The sequence below is a fragment of the Lagenorhynchus albirostris genome, chromosome 3 (genome assembly GCF_949774975.1).
Source record: "Lagenorhynchus albirostris chromosome 3, mLagAlb1.1, whole genome shotgun sequence".
Taxonomy (NCBI): Eukaryota; Metazoa; Chordata; class Mammalia; order Artiodactyla; family Delphinidae; genus Lagenorhynchus; species Lagenorhynchus albirostris.
The window spans coordinates 127,109,906-127,127,423 of NC_083097.1; the positions used below are offsets into that span (position 1 = coordinate 127,109,906).

A 17,518-nucleotide genomic window follows, 5' to 3' on the forward strand; every position below is an offset into this window, starting at 1 on the left:
CCTAGACTCACAAAGTGTGAGTATGGACTTCATTTATTAAAAAATAGGTTTCAATTCCCAATGTTTTTTAAGAACACTGGCTGTGGAGTTATACAGAGTTTGACTCCTGGCTTTATCACTATATTCTTGTGTGACTTTGGGCATAGTTTTCCAGTCTCCTTGCCTCAGTTTCATCTATTAAGTGGAATGAAAAATAACGACCTCATAGGATCTCAGTGGGGAGTAAAATGAGTTTGTAAAGCATATAGCACCCAGTGAATCAGAGATCTTACTGTCATTGTCATCACTTTTCATGGAGTCCCTCTGAGACAGCGGGGGCAGGAATTCTCCTTCCTTTAAGGTGTTTGCAGGTCGCCCTTCCCCTTCCCATCCTCATGAGGCCAAACAACTCCCACTTCCTGAGTGAAGAACCCAGAGAGGCGAAGCACACATGTTCCCCCCATGCTACCCAGGTCTGTCCCTCCACTGGATGTGGACAGTGAGAGTAATGAGAATCACCTCTTGTGTGGATATATTGATCAGTACAGTGTGCCAAGTGCTCTGAAACCCATCAGACCCTCTTCTGGCTGAGAGATGAGGAGGCAGAGGCTCAGGGAGGTTAAGCCCCAAGAGGTCATGTCATGTGTCCAGGGGTATAGGAGGCTGGGAAGCTGCATCTCAACACTTTTGTCCCAGTACCCATAACCTGGGGAGGCGTTCGCTCAGCTTCTCCGGGGAGGCTGGGCTCCTGCGTGTTCTCTGCCCTTTGATGGCGTTCCCCACCCTGCTGCTTCACTAACCGTGGGTGCTGCTGAGTGGTGGGTGTGGTGAGATGGTCAAGTATGTGGTCACTGGCACTCCGGCTTCAGCAATGATCAGCCGTGCGACCCTAAATGTTTTAAATCTTTCTAAAGCCCACTTTCCTCATCTGTAAAATGGGGATAATGCCTTATGCCTAGAATGAGAAGTTGAGACAGGGTTTCTTGAGAAAGTGATTTACTAAGGGAGTGTTCTCAGGAGAAGGGGTGTGAGGGAAGCAGAAGGGAAGAAAAGGGAAAAGCTAAGTGAGGATGCAGTCTCAGGTGGAGACTAGCTTCAGCCCGATCCCACAGGGAGCTCTGGAGCACAAGTTGCATCATAAGCTGGTCCCACCTTAAAGTCAGGGGACTGACCTTTGGTTCCCATCCCCCTTAACTAATTGGCTATGGACTGCACTTCCCCCATCTGTCATAGAGTGTGAAGGAAATGGATCGGGGACCCAAGGGATCCTGAAAGAAGAGATGGAGAGAAAAAGGGGAAATTGAGCAGGACTCATATGACATACACAATCAATAAACATAAACCCTCTCCTTTTTATACAAAAGGCTGTATCACCATTCTCTTCATATTTTCCCTTAGGAATATAACTGGAATTTGCTTCAAAATAATTTAGGGTGCAGGGGCATTAGGTGGGAATAGATAATCGGGGGGTGGTGGTGGTGGTGATGGTATTGGGTTGGGATACAGATAAATAATGTTGGCCAAGAACTCTCTCCAAACAGAGTTGGTTTCACACCCAGCAGCCAATCAAATCTGCTCTTTTGAACACCATCAATGGTCATTCTTTACTAACCACAATGGTCTGTTTTCAGTCCTCTTCTTATGTGAACAAGCAGTAGCATTTGACATAGGTAGTCTCTCCCCTCCTTGAAAAACTTTCTTCACTTGGCTTCCCAGACACCACCACTTCTGGTTTGCCTCCTAGCTCAGTGACCGTGCCTTCATGGTTCCTTCTGCTCATTCCTAGTCATCTCTCTATGCTCTCCTAGACTTGATTTTTGGATTTCCTCCCATAGTTATTTGCACTCACTTCCCTGGTGAGCTCATCTAGTCTCTTTGCTTAACTACCATAAATATGCTGACAATGGCCAATTTTTTATCTCTAGGCTGGACCTCTGTACTCTCCACAATCATCCCAATGCCTACCTGACCTCTTCCCTTGGATGTCTCACAGGCGCTTCACACACAACAGGCTCCCCTTGCTCCCCACCAAAACCTGCCCCTGCCACTGTCTTTCTGTTCTAGTAAAAGGCAACTCTATCTTTCCCGTTGCTCAGGCCAAAGTGTTTGGCTCCTCCCTCTCATACTCCACTTCCAGTCCATCGATGTGTCCAACCTACGATAAAATTATTTTCAGAAACTGACCACCTTCACTGCTGTCACTCTTGTCAAGTCATCACAATCTTATCCTGGCTTACTACAACTGCCTCCCAACAGGTCTCGCTGTTTCTGCCCTTGCCTATATCAACCCAATAGACAAAGCATCCTTTTAAACCCAAATCAGATCATGGCACTCCTCTGCTGAAACTCCTCCAGTATCTTCCCATCTCACTCAGAATAAAAGCCAAAGCCCTTAAAGTGGCTCACAGAGCACTATACAATTTTCACCCATTTGTTGTTGCTCTGACCTAATCTACTTCTCTTTCCCTAGCTCTCTTTGCTCCAGCCACAGTGACCTCCTTGTCATTCTTCAAACGGAAGAGGCGCAGTCCCACCCCAGGGCCTTAGCATATGCTATTCCCTCGGCCCAGAATGCTCTTCCCAGTGTTCACATGGCCTGTTTCTTCACCTATTTCAGGTGTTTATTTACATTTCATCTTCTCAGTGAGAGCTTTCTTGACTATTTAAAAAGTTGCAATCCCTTCCCTCTGCCTCCAGACTCCCTCTTCCACTTTCCTGATTTACTTTTCTCCATAGCAGATGCACCGCTGACATATGTATATTACTTAGTTATTCTTAGTTATTTCTGTTGCCTGTCTCCTCCCACTAAAATATAAACTGCACAAGAGCAGGGGTTTTTGTCTATTTTGTTCACTGTTGTATCCCTAGAGCCTGGCACAATGATACTCAATAAATACTTATTGATAAAAATATGAACACGTTTCCTCATCTTTATCTTCTTACTGTTTGATTTGATTCTTAATTTCTGTTATTATATTTTAAATTTCCAAATTTTAATTTAAAATTAATTTTAAAATATAAAATTTATAATTTTTATTTTTCTCAGAATATTCTTTTTTAAAGCATATTGTTTTTATTTCATGATTGCAACATCTTATCTCTCTGAGGTTTTTTAGGGCAGCATTTCTCCAACAAGAGGCAACATCAGAATCACCTGGAGGGCTTATTGAAACAGATTGCTGGGCCCCACTGCTGGAGTTTCTGATGCAGATTCTGGAGTGGGACCCCAGTTTGTGCTTTTATGTTTTGCATAGTTTCTTCCAACGTGCTTTCATGTGTTTGTGCATTCCAAGGTGCTTTCATGTGTTTGTGCATTTGATTATTCTTCTTAGAGGCTTTTCTCAGATGTCTGGTAATCTCTTTCAAATTTTAAAATTAACCTTTTAAATACAATAAAGTTCATATATTTTAATTGTCCAGGTAATGGCTTTTGACCAGCGTTTAAGCCTATGTAGCCATCATCCCAATCAAGATGTAGCATTTTAGCACTGCCCCGGAAAGCTCTCAAGTCCCTTTGCTGTCAGTCCACACCCCACACATCCCAAGCAACCACTGATCAGTTTTCTGTCACTAGATTAGTTTTTGCTCATTCTATATATTTGTATTAATTGAATCATGTAGCATATAGTCTCTTGTGTCTAGCTTCTTTCACTTAGCATAATGAGATTCATCCTTATCAGTAGTTCCTTCCTGCTATATATGCCACAATTTGTTTATCAATTCATCTGTTGATGAATATTTGAGTTGTTACTAATTTAGCTTTAGTAAGCTGCTTGCTGTGAACCTGTGATTACAAGTCTTTGTATGGATCACAGCCAGGACTAGGGTGAGGCAAGCCGGGAAACCTAGTTCACAAAATTTAAGGAGGCCCTCACTCTTGTGTACCTATAAGTGCCAACTTTGCACTTGCACAACCCTGAGAGGGAGCCCCTCCTTAAATTTTCCACCCAACGCACCAGGCTCTGGGCCCGGTGTGGATATGCTTCTATTTTTCTTGGGTAAAGAGTGAAATTGTGGGCTTCCCTGGTGGCGCAGTGGTTGAGAGTCCGCCTGCCGATGCAGGGGACGTGGGTTTGTGCCCCGGTCTGGGAAGATCCCACGTGCCGTGGAGCGGCTGGGCCCGTGAGCCATGGCCCCTGAGCCTGTGTGTCTGGAGCCTGTGCTCCGCAACGGGAGAGGCCACAACAGTGAGAGGCCCGCGTACCCCCTCCCCAAAAAAAGAGTGAAATTGCTCCATCATAGGATAGATATGCATTTAACTTCGTAAAAAACTGCCAACAAGTTTTCCAAAGTGGCTGCACCATTGTACACTCCCACCAGCAAGGGATGAGAGTCCCAGTTGCTCCACATCCTCACCAACACATGTATTTCCACTCTTTTCTTCTCTGTTGCCACAGATGGACTGCTGCAAATATGGCTCACCCGTGCAGTTCTTTCTGTCATCCTCATCTCTTTGGCTTTCCTGATCTAAATGAGATTCAGGAGAGTTTTTGTTGTTAGTCTTGCTGAACTGTCCATGAGCGCTGTTTCAAACAAAGGCGATATAAGCTGTGCAGCTCTGAGTGAGCTCTTCACCTTCAGAAAGAGTTTTTATTGATGCTTTTCTGAGATCTGCCCTCTCCCCTAACCCCCCACCCTGGGTCCCCTCACTCCTCTCTGAGTTTCTTCTCCTTTCTCCTGCACAGCTTCTGTCTGATCTCAGCTGCTTTTGTTGGTCCTTACACGTATTTTGGTAACTATGGATTATATTTCTCTTCTGGCTTTGCTGTAAATAGAATTTGCATTTTTTTCCTTTTTGCTTTTGTACAGTTTCTAAGAGTAAAAGTCAAAGCGGTTATTTACACAACCATTTTGCACTAGAAATCTTTATATTTCTGAGTAAACAGTGGGGGCAGAGGTGGAGATTTGCATATTGGGGAAAAGTTATCTGGGAAAGATAAGGAGATGTTATTGTATGCTAGTTTCTAATTAGGGCTGCAAAATGATGAGGTTGATAGAGTCCTAACAGTATCTGAAAATTGTGCAGCCTTTTCTCAAGGGTCTCTCTGATAAAGGTGTAGTGGTCACCACAGAAGTAAGAACCTTATCTAGAGTCAGTGCATCCCAGGTGCAGATGGCAAAGTCCCACCTCCATCAGTAATTCCAATAGGGAGCTATGTGGTTCTCACAAGCTCTGCCTTTCTGGGGTAAAACATTAGGAGGAGCCACAGAATCAATGAAATTTGAGGTGGGAGATGACCTAAAGGGGGCATTCCTAGACTTGTACTCAGCAGCATTCCAAGCACAGCTCCTGGCACTGAGCAGTCAATGAACTGGGGACTTCTACCAGGGATGGGATGAATTCATTCATCCTCATATTTTGACTACATTCTTTTCTCTTTCCCTGCTGAAATGAATCAACTGGAATAGATTTTTTAAAATATATATATAGGTTATGGAACATATAGAGATTTTAAACATATATACATAAAGTAATATATGTTTATGAAATAATTTAAACAGTACAGACAGTGAAGAATAAAAGTCTTAAGGAAAACAGTAAGTACTGGTATTCATGATTCTAAATTTTAACACCACACATCTGTACATGCCTATATATAGATACTTCTATAAATACATGGCATAGGGTTTGGAAAACAATACTCAAATGCTGGTAACTGTAAATCTTTGGAGAGGAGAGTGAATTTGGGAGAAGGGAAATTTTCACTGTTTATATATACCAGGGAAGTCCATGTTCATTATCTTGATTGTGGTGATCGTTTCACAGGTGAATATATATGTTGAAAGTTATCAAATTATACACTTTAATTATGTGCAGTTTATTGTATATAAATTAAACCACAATAAAGCTGTTAAAATATTCAGTAAAAATTATATAATGCAGTAACATATTTTTATTAGAAATGTTACGCAAGCATTTCCCTGGTGTTACAGTGGTTAAGAGTTGGCCTGCCAATGCAGGGGACATGGGTTCAATCCCTGGTCCAGGAAGATCCCACAGGCCGCGGACCAAGTAAGCCTGTGTGCCACAACTACTGAGTCTGCACTCTGGAGCCTGTGAGCCACAACTACTGAAGCCTATGGGCCTAGAGCCCATGCTCTGCAACAAGAAAAGCCACAGCAAGGAGAAGCCCGTGCACCACAACGAGGATTAGCCTCCCCCGCTCACAGAAACTAGAGAAAGCTGGTGTGCAGCAATGAAGACCCAACGCAGCCATAAATAAATAAATAAATAAAGTTATATTAAAAAAATTTTTTTAAAAGATAATGAATATATTTGTTACCTTGAAAGTTTCCTTATGTCCCTTTATAATCACTCTCTCCTCTCCTGATCTCCTCAGCCATTCCCAGGCAACCACTGATGTGTTTTCTGTCGGTGTAGATTATTTTAAAATTTCTAGAATATTATATAAACAGAATTTTTTTTTCTGGCTTCTTTCACTCAGCATAATTAAGATGTATCCATTCTGTACCTGTTTCAATAACTTTTATTTTTTTTGCTCCGTAATTTTTAAAAGTAAAATCTGCTAGGAGGAGGGAAGAGGAGCGTAGATAAGACATACACTCCCTGTTGCCATTAAAAAATGTTATTTACATTTTTAAAATATATTAAAAAGAGGGTATTGACTTACCTCACTGCCCCATTTCCAGTCGCAACCACACGTTTGGGCAAACGTTTAAAAGTATGACGAAAGTTTGGAAAAGATGCATTATTTCTCGATTATTAAGCGCAACATATGCTCGGTGAGACGTGTTAACGTACGGCTAGGGTAAAACTGAGCCACCTTTCACAAGCCCACAGCTCAGGGTAACGCGCTCTCCGACTCTGGACTCGCGGCCGGGCCTGGATCTTCGACGCGCGGCTCACGCCCAGATCCCGCGAGCACCGTCCTTCCCGCAGAGGCAGCTCCCGTCGCCAGGTGGTGCTGCGAAGCCGAGCCGCCGAGCCCCCGAGCCCCGCGAGAGGGGAGGAGCAGCCGCGCGCGGGAGCATGTGATCCGGGCCTCGGGTTTGGGAGCCTGGATCACGTGATGGCGCCCGGAAGCGGCTGGCTGGGCAGCGGAGGGTGGGCATGGCTAGGGCTCCGAGCTGAGGCAGGGAGTGGTGGGCTGCTGCGCTGAAGCTGGAGCCAGAGCCGGAGTCGGAACCCGAGCGGTGAGTCCGCGCGCTTATGGCCTGGGGCTGACGGCCGGTCGTCGCCTTCTGCTGGACCCACGTCGCCTTCCTCCGGGCTCAGCGGATGCTCCGGGTCAGGCACCGACCGGCTTAGGCTGCGGGTCCGAGTCTCCTCGGTATCCCGGTCGCAGCTGCGGTGCGATGCGGGCACTCCTCCTGGATGAGGGGAGGTGGAGAATCCCTAGTCCTTCGCGCTGTCTCCCTTGACCTCCCCGACCTGTTTGACAGGTGTGGAAACTGAGGTCCCGAGACGGGAAGAATCCCCGAAATGACCAGCTAGAGCTTCTGTTGAGCGCTTTCTAGAGGGGTCCGGACATCGCGGGCAGGTGACCCGCCAGCTGCGGGAACCCTGCTTGGGACTTGCTAATAGCGGGTCTTTGGGTCATAGAATACCGAAACTACCACGATGCAGCGAAATTATCTTTTGCAACCCCTTTCTAGAGCAGTGGGGAAATCGAGGTCCAAGAAGCGGTGGGGGTTGTCTAAGGTCATCCAGTGAGTTAGTCGCAGCCCTGCGACTAGAATCCAAGTCTCCTGAGCTCCAGTGGCTTTTTGCTTTTCACCACACTGCCTCCTGCAGAAAACTTGACAGGTGAAAAGCACGCTTTTCCTGTCCTCTTTTCTTTCATTCCTCTCCCTTTTTAGCTCTGCATTCTCCATCGCCGCCGGGATCGACTTGACTCTGGGTGTGGTTCCCTGATTCAGTGTTCACCGATTTTTCTGCAAACTCATCATTCTGTAGGTTTTGTTTCTAAGCGTTCTGCAATTTTGTGTAAGTCATACCAAAATATGAAATAAGAAGCAGAGTATGCTCCCGGGAGGGTAGGTGGCTCACAGCTGAGGTTGTGGAGAGCCCTAACATTAACTTGAAGAATGTCAAGACCTTTGCTTTATTTTTAATATAGCTTGTTAGATTTGGGGAATGCTGGTCATTCGGATGGATGTTTTGCTTGCCAAAAGAAGATAGCAGCGTGGTGTAATGGAAAGACCTGAGACTGGGGAATCAGGAGATTTTGTTCTAGTTCTGACACTTGCTTTGCAACCTTGGGTGACTCCCATCCTTGCTTGGGTTTAGGTTTCCCAGTCTGAACAGTGATGGGGTGGAATCCCTAAGGTCTCCTTCTGCTGTGACATTCTCTGCATCTCAGTCTGTTTGTTGTCTATTCAGAGAGATTTTTTCTCCTGTATATTAGTATTTCCCTTGCAAAAAGGTTTAATTCAGTTGTCCAGGAAGCAGTTTCTCTACTTATTTCTAGGTTATCATGAAATCCACCTCTTCTTTCTACCTATCTCTGTATTATATCTAAGCTAAATGCTGATAGCTGAAAATGTTTTTGACTTTTATTATTTTAAATATGATCAAGGCCCTCTTTGATTCTTGTTGAGAGGCTAGTCTACAGTAATTAACGTGATTGTATGTTTAGAGTGTGTTTTTTTAAAAGATGTTCTTGAAGTCAAGAGGACACAAAAGACTTAACCATTCCCTCTGGGTTTGAGACTGTTTGGGGTGGAGGCCTTATGCAACAGAGCCTGCTCTGATGATCATATTAAGTCTCTCTCCCTTTGTTTTCTGATTGTGCCATTTATAATTGTCTGCTCTTGAGTCCTTGTTTTCCCTTTAAAGCATGTATCTGTTCATTTGGCCTCATCCCTGTGGCAGCTTGACGTGCTCAGAGCTTTGTCTATTTTAAAGGCAGTGTAAGGAGGTGGATTCCATTTCTTTTGTAATGTTCCAGAGACCACAACTGGGACGGTGGATGGAAGTACCATAAAGGAAGTGGTTTGGGGGTGACCATAAAACTTGAAAAGAATTAGCGCTCTAGCATGTTGCAACACAGAGCATGGCAGTGCCTGTCTCTGGAGGTCATTGTCACTGGGCAATTACTTTTGGGAATGTTGTAGATTAGGTCATTGTGTTGGGTAGAGGGTCAGACTAGGTAAAATTTTCAGTTTTCGGGCTTCCCTGGTGGCGCAGTGGTTGAGAGTCTGCCTGTAGATGCAGGGGACACGGGTTCGTGCCCTGGTCCGGGAGGATCCCACATGCCGTGGAGCAGCTGGGCCCGTGAGCCATGGCTGCTGGGCCTGCGCATCCGGAGCCTGTGCTCTGCAGCGGGAGGGGCCACAGCAGTGAGAGGCCCGCGTACCGCAAAAAAAAAAAAAAAAAAAAAAAAAAATTCAGTTTTCTTCTAACTCAGAAGTTCTTTGAAATTCTAGGACTGGACTTGTTAGCATGTGGAATGTGAGGTAGAGTAGATGGAACCGAGGTCCACTTTTGTGAATGCTTTATTTTTCCCCTTTGCTCGGATAACAATTCTCATGTTAAATATTCCACTTTTTCTTTCCTTTTATCCCTCCTCTCTTCCCCAGTGAGTGTCTCAGTTCTTTAAGTTCTTGATACCTCTTCCAGGGTCAGATGCTGAAGAGTTATTGCTGTTAATGGTATATTCTTTCTTTCCATCCTGACCTGAAGTGAGATCCTAGAGCTGGGCTGCGTGAGTGGACTTTGGTTTCTACTTTTGCTGACTGGTCCTCATACTTTCTTACAGAGGTGTGTGACTACCCACTGAGTCCTAGGCTAGCTTTCTCTTTTTCCCATAGAGGAAGCTCACATTGTCTTAACCCAGATCTCGGTGGAATCTTGTACCTCCTTCCTTTGGCCGGGCCTTACTGGGTCTGCGCACACAAAGCTAGTCTCTATTTAATGAGTGTGGGGTCCAGTGGATAGGATATTCTGCATATGCCAAAAGAGAAACCTCCTGATGCTGTATTTGGTGCTGTCTCTTCTTTTTCCTTCCATACGTTTCTCTTGGAATCCTTGACACCCGGGGCCAGTTCTCAATGACCCTCTCTAGTAGGAAAGACTCCTCTGTGCTTCCCTTTTCCATGAAGTTCAGGAATCTGTCTACATGGGTTACTGGGATGCTCTTGGCACATAGATCACTGTTTCCGAGATGGAGACCTGGCTCAGCTCTCCAGAGTGATGGAATGGAGGAAGTCCTGCAGCGCTTTATTTGTGTAGTGACCCCCTGACTTGAACTTCTGACTTCCGTCCTTGAACTTCTCTCTGGTAATAACACAGTTGCTGCCATTAGTGAGGGTCCATTATGTACCAGGCAACATAATTAACATCTTTTCCTTCTACCTTGTAACAATATTGTGATGTAAGCATTCTTTTTTTTTTTTATGTAAGCATTCTCAATGACATTTTTCAGATGAGGAAATTGAGACAAAGGGAGATCAGGGTCACACAACTAGGCTCTGAACTCATGTACTTTTTATTATTCAGGATTCCCCCTGTAGACCTAATCCTGCCCCAGCTTTGTTCCCAGGGAGATTTTGGGGAGAATAGATGGTGTGTTAGGAAGAACACTGGACTAGGAATCGGATATGCTGTATTCTAATTCCAAACTGTTAGCCAGCTGGGGGCTTGGTTTTCTCACCTATAAATGGGAAACTGGAGCTTGGTTACCTGTCAGTCATGCCTGGTCCTAACATTTAGAGGTTTTTATAATTGTGGGTAAAAAGTGAGTGTGTTTGCTCTTTCAGCTGCTTCCGTGCAGAGCCTGCTGATGTCAGCAGCTGTTTTGCGGCTGTCCTTGCACCAGAGCCTCTCAGGCAGGAGTCTCAAGTTAGGGAATGTACTTTTTTGGTAGATCGGATGGAGTCCTATCTGATGTCCTCTACAATAAATCTTGTGGATGTCAGAAATGTTCACTTCCCTCCCTGTAGACCACATATAGGAACACAGTCTGTGTCCTTGTTCGTGTTTTTGGAATTCCAGCAACAGAGAAGAGAACGTATATCTAGAGAATTCGCTGTTTCTCTGGGTTCCAGAGAATGTAATTGTTTCAGAATAATAGGTAGCACTTTTAGTCTGCGTATTATCACCAATCCATGAACTTTGGTAGGAGGTGAGGCCTGTAGTATACCTATCATAAGATCATATATATATATATATTTTTTTTTTTTTTTATGTATTTTTTTTTTTTTTGCGGTATGCAGGCCTCTCACTGTTGCGTCCTCTCCCGTTGCGGAGCACAGGCTCTGGACGTGCAGGCTCAGCAGCCATGGCTCACGGGCCCAGCCGCTCCGTGGCATGTGGGAACCTCCCGGATTGGGGCATGAACATGTGTCCCCTGCATCGGCAGGCGGACTCTCAACCACTGTGCCACCAGGGAAGCCCTATATGTTTTTTTTCATAGTGCTTTATATAAATCTGCCTGTAATCGGGATCATCTGAGAAGCTCGTTAAAATTAAAATGCTCAGGCTGAATCAGATTGGCCCAGAAATCTGTTGGGTTTTTTTTTTGGCAGTTTTATTGAGATATAATTCACATAGCATACTATTCATCCATTTAAAGTGTACAATTCAATAGCTTTTCCACTGAACTCACAAAGTTGTGCAGCCGTCAACACAATCAATTTTAGAACATTTCATCACCCAAAAGAAACTCTGAACCCTTTAGCTGTCACCCCCTAATCCCTCCCAACTCCCTACCGCAAACTCTAGGCAACTACTAATCTACTTTTTGTCTATAGGTTTCCCTATTCTGAACTTCCATATGAATGAAATCATACACTATATGATCCTCTGTGACTGACTTCTTTCCCTTAGAATAATGTCTTCAAGGTTCATCTGTGCTGTAGCATCTATCAGTATTTCATTTCTTTTTATTGCTGAATAATATTCCATTGTATGAATATTCCACATTTCATTTATCCATTTATCAGGGGTTTTTTTGGCTACTAGGAATAATGCTGCTATGAACATTTGTGTGTATGTTTTTCTATGGACATACATTTTCATTTTGGTATGTACCTAGGAGTGGAAGCATTGCTGGATCATATGGTAACTATGTTTAGCCTTTTGAGGAACTGCCAGACTGTTTTCCAAAGTGATTGCACCATTTTACATTCCCACCAGCAGTGTTAGAGGGAACCCTCTACAATTTGTCTACATCCTTGTGGATACTTATTATTATCTGTCTTTGAGTCTAGCCATGCTGGTGGGTGTGAAGTGGTATCTCATTGTGATATTTGTTTCTCATTTACCTGATGGCTAAGGATATTGAGTATTTTTACAGATGATTATTGGCATTTTCACATCTTCGGTGAAATATTATTCAGATCCTTTGCCCATTTTTTAATTGGGTTTTCACTTTATTATTGAAGTGTAATATATTTGGAGAAAATTTTTCCCATTCTGTGGGTTGTTTCTCACTTTCTTGGTGGTATCCTTTGAGGCATATACATTTCAAATTTTGATTAGGTCTAATTTACCTATTTTTTCTTGTGCTTCTGCTGTCGTATATAAGAAACTCTGCTTAATCCATGGTCACAAAAGTTTATACCTATGTTTTCTAATAAGAGTTTTTATAGTTTTAGCCCCTACATGTAGGTCTTTGACCTATTTTGAGTTAATTTTTATATATAGTGTGAGGTAGAGTTACAACTTCATTCTTTTGCACGTGGATATCCAGTTGTCCCAGTGTCAATTGTTGAAAAGACTATTTTTTCCTCCATTGAATTGTCTTGGCACCCTTGTCAAAAATCAATTGACCGTAGGTATGAGAGTTAATTTCTGGACTCTAAATTCTATTCTGTTGATCTATCTGTCTGTCATTATGCCAATACTGTATTGTCTTGGGGTCACTGTAGCTTTGTGTAGCAATTGGGAAGTCCTCCAACTTTGTTCTTTTTCTCCAAAATTGTTTTGGCTAATTTGGGCCTCTTGAATTTCCATATGAATTTTAGAATTGGCTTGTTAATTTCTGCAGAAAGGCAGCTGGGATTTTGATAGGGATTCAATTGAATCTGTGGATCAATTTAGGGAATATTGCCATCTTAACAGTATTAAATCTTCTAATTCATGAATATTGGGATGTTTTTCATTTATTTAGGTCTTCTTTAATTTCTTTCAACAATGTTTTATAGTTTTCATGTACAAGTCTTACACCTACTTGGCTAAATTTCTTCCTGAATATTTGATTCATTTTGATGCTATTGTAAATAGAACTGTTTTCTCAATTTTGTTTTCAAATTGTTCACTGAAAGTACAAAGAAATACAACTGATTTTTGTATATTGATCTTATATCCTGCAACTTTGCTGAACTTATTAGTTCTAATGGTTTTTAGAGGATAATTTTTTATGTGTTTACAAGTCACCCTTAGAAGTATTGTTTAAATTTTAGTAATGAAGCTAACACTTTAGTACTGCCTCTCCCTCCCTCCTCTCCTTTCCTCTCCCCGACCTTCCTGTGTGCCCTGAAAGAGACCTACAAACTCATACAGATGGATTCTCCTTCCGTTATTGGAATTTATCTTGTTTATTGTACTGAATTTGAAATAGAATTTAATCACTAAGTCTTAAATAGCTATCTTGAGAACATTTTAGTATATTCAAAAGTAAGTTAAAAAATGAGTTTAGTATTTCCAAAAGTATGAGTCTGGTAGGTGGGGGAGAGATGCTCTTACAGTTTTTATTATCAGTGGTCTTTGTTGGAAATTAAAGAGACGTAAAATAAAATAAATACAAGGAGCCCCCCATTCATCAGAAATAGCAAAAATAAAAATGATAAAATCCAAGAATTCCCCGGCAGTCCAGTGGTTAAGACTCAGTGCTTTCACTGCTGGGGCCCAGGTTCAATCCGTGGTCGGGGAACTAAGATCCCACAACCTGCGTGCACAGTGTGGCCCAAAAAAAAAAAAAAAAAAGGTAAAATCCAAAGTTGGCAGGGTTATGAAAAGATAGGCATGTCCATATATTGCTAGTGACACTGTATGTTAGTTCAGTCATTTGTATGGTGATAACCATAGAAAAGCCTATTCATCTAGCTTTACTCCAAGGATATGACTTGAAAACTAGAAACTGTAGGAATTTTTTTAGCTATGATGTAAGATAGTCCAAAAAAAAAAGCTCAAAAGCCAACAGTTGGGAGCTAGTGAAGCAAATTATTTTATTAATATAATGATGGACCATTATATTACTGTATTACAACTAAAGATCATCAGTGTGTGTACTGTGTAGATTCAAGGAAGAGTAGATATAAAATAAGTGGAACAAAACCTTAAAATAATGAGAATATTGATTAATTAAAAATAGTTTATATAAGGAAATTTATCAGGGTTATACAAATAGTTGGTATTTCAATGCAATTTTGGTTGAATGTACACTTGAAGAAAACAATATATACATATATATGTTTGCCAGTAAACATGCAGACTTTTCTCATGTAGTACACTTTTTTTTTTTTGGCTGTGCCACGTGGCATGTGGGATCTCAGTTTCTTGACCAGGGATCAAACCGCGCCCCCTACACTGGAAGTGTGGAGTCTTAGCCACTGGACTGCCAGGGAAGCCCCTTAGTACACTCTTTTGAGTCTAAATATCTTATGGAGATTTTACTTTGTGTTGATGGGCCACACATATTGTATAAACTCTGTCCATTGTCCTCAAGAACCTGAAGGAAGAGCTGGTCTTGAACTCTTAAATATTACAACTCTTAAATATTAACTGTCCATACTCATTTAGACAGTTAACAGGGTCTAATAAAATCTCCCACAGGGCAGGAAATGGCAATTATAGCACTAGACGGTAGAAACCAGGTTTCATCACAGAGAGCCCAAGGCAAGGTGTCCATGGAGGCTTGCACTCAGTGGGGACAGCTAGAGAGAAGAGGAGGACGCCTTGGTTGCCAGAAAGAACCCTAGAAGGCACTCCAGGGAGTGACCGCACCCACCCTCTACAGTGCTTCAATTCCTGCTTAGCAGCTCTGAGAGGGGCTTCTGCTTAGATCTTTCCAGGGATAAGGAACTATCTCCTAGAGCGATCCATCTGGACAACTCCCCTTTTTTTTTTTAAAAATAAATTTATTTATTTATTTTTGGCTGCATTGGGTCTTTGTTGCTGCGAGCGGGGGCTACTCTTTGTTGTGGTACGCGGGCTTCTCGTTGCGGTGGCTACTCTTGTTGCAGAGCATGGGCTCTAGGCGCACGGGCTTCAGTAGTTGTGGCATGCAGGCTCAGTAGTTGTGGCTCATGGGCTGTAGAGTGCAGGCTCAGTGGTTGTGGTGCACAGGCTTCGTTGCTCCGTGGCATGTGGGATCTTCCCAGACCAGGACTCGAACCCACGTCTCCTGCATTGGCAGGTGAATTCTTAACCACTGTGCCACCAGAGAAGCTCTGGACAACTCCTTTTGATAATTGTCTTTCTTATGTCTAGCCAAGGACCTGCCTCCCTTTACTTTCCACCTACTGATCCTGTTTCTGACTAATCTTTGAGGCTCCACAGAGCAAATCTGATCCCTAGGACAGATTTTAAAGACAGTTTTTTTACCTCCCGAGTTGCCAGTTCTCCAGGTTGAAACTTCTCAGGGCTTCCAACCGTTCTTTATTTAGCTGGTTTTCTTCCCCCTCATGACCTTGGTGCTGACCCCTGGCTATACCGCAGTTTATCATTATCCCCTTTATAGCGTGCTGCCTGGAACAGAGTACAAGGTATGGCAAAAAAGAACAGTCTGTCATCTCCCTGGGGTTCTCTCTTGTTGTAGTGCAACCAAGAATTGCATTAGCTGAATTGGCATCTATTATGATATCATTGATTTCTGTTGAGCTTATCAACTAAAACCCATAAGTAGCATTTTTTTTTTCCTTTTTCAACATGCACACAGTTGCCAAGCCACATCTTCCACATCCTGCAGTTGTTCATTGGACTTTTGATCTGTAGATTTCAGCTTCTTTCTGAGCAGTTTTCTTAGTGATAATCTGCTGTGGGTCACAACATAAAGAGGCCTCTTTACAGTGTTTGAAATAAATTGAGCGTCTGTACCAAGTAAGCAAGAGTGGTTTTTGGTTGATGGGGAGGGATTGGGGAACTTGTCAGTGCCTGTTTTCTGTCCCTCTCCCTCAGTAATATGCAGGGTTCACCTGGAAGGCTCTGTTCCTCAGATGCTTTTGGTGTATTGGAAGAGACTAGAAATTAGCTGCTGTTTGCATAAAGAATTGCATTAATTGATTCCTGGAATATTAGAGCAATAGTTTAGTACACCGTACCCCCCACCCCCGCCTTTTTTTTTTTTTTTGCGGTACGCCGGCCTCTCACTGCTGTGGCCCCTCCCATTGCGGAGCACAGGCTCCGGATGCGCAGGCCCAGCGGCCATGGCCTACGGGCCCAACCGCTCCGCGGCATGTGGGATCCTCCCGGACTGGGGCACGAACCTGCGTCCCTTGCATCGGCAGGCGGACTCCCAACCACTGTGCCACCAGGGAAGCCCCAGCCCCGTCTTTTTGAGCATGTGGAACTAAGACCCGAGAGAAATAAGGAGAATTGTTCCAGGCTACTGAGCAAACTGGTGTTAGAGGCAGCTTTAGCACCCAGGCCTTCTGACATTCATAGAAATTAATTTAATTGCTTTTGCCTGAATAGCAGCTTTCAACTGTTCATATTGAGATACTAAATAGATTTTTTGTTTCCTGGCCCTCTTAAGAATTTCATTGCCCCAGAGCTTAGATGACTTCCTTGAATTCCTCCACCACGTGAGTAAATGATGCTGACTTAGATATCTAGCAAAGTCGGCTATGGTGGTGAAGTGAGGCAGGATCCTCTCTGGGACTTCCAAGCCCTTCACTGGCTTTGGAAGCACTTTCGTCGTGAGATTACGTGGGGTCCTTCCTCCATTATAGTTGGTGGGAGAAAATGAGATCAACCTTGGATCACTCAGGTGCTAGGTGGGGTCCGTTTCCAAAGAGTCCCTTGGGACTGGACCTCTGGGAGCACTTGACACAGAGCTGTCTATCCTCTGGCAGCTAGTGATGGGTGTTGGGCGGGACGGTGTGTTGTGATGGCCATCAGAGGTCCTGTCTCTTCACCAGGCATCTGAGATAGCACATCAGACTAAGGATGGGCATCCAGCCACGTGCTGGGGGAGAGCCCCTTATAGGCAGCTGGTTGTGCCAGTCTGCCGAGTGTCGGAAGGATTTTTATTGGTAATTTTTAATGTTCATGAGCCTTTTCTTCCTTACTTGACTGCGGATTCTTGGAGGAAGTTGACTCTCTTTCATTATGATATTCCATCACTGCAACTGGCAGTGTATTCAGTAGGTGTTTCCAGATTTAGGCAGGGCGTCAGGATGTATGTTTACAGCTTGGTGCTACCTGGCTGTAGCAGAGCAGGTCCCTTCATCTTCTGGGGGAACGATTCTTCATCTGTGAAATGAGTCGTTTGGTGTGACCTCCGAAGGCTCTTTTAGCAACCGCCTCTGGGATTCTGGGAGCCTACACAGCTCTCAAAATGTATCCTTATAGTGTATCTTAGCGAAGTCCTTGTATTTCTCTTTTCTGGTGTATAATTATTAAAAACTCCAC

The 17,518-nt window shown here is 43.5% G+C and overlaps 2 protein-coding genes across 3 annotated transcripts in view; one reads left to right on the forward strand and one right to left on the reverse strand.

The window, feature by feature from the left end:
• Positions 1-6,831, reverse strand: part of SLC36A2 (solute carrier family 36 member 2) — a 75,077-nt gene extending 68,246 nt beyond the window's left edge. Inside the window, exon 1 of the mRNA XM_060144059.1 lies at positions 6,612-6,831. The gene's annotated coding sequence lies outside the window, so the exon portion shown is untranslated. The remainder of the gene's footprint in view (positions 1-6,611) is intronic.
• Positions 6,832-7,641: 810 nt separating this feature from the next.
• SLC36A1 (solute carrier family 36 member 1) overlaps positions 7,642-17,518 on the forward strand; it is a 145,634-nt gene continuing 135,757 nt past the window's right edge. For both annotated transcript variants that reach the window (XM_060144063.1, XM_060144062.1), the window contains exon 1: positions 7,642-7,747. The gene's annotated coding sequence lies outside the window, so the exon portion shown is untranslated. The remainder of the gene's footprint in view (positions 7,748-17,518) is intronic.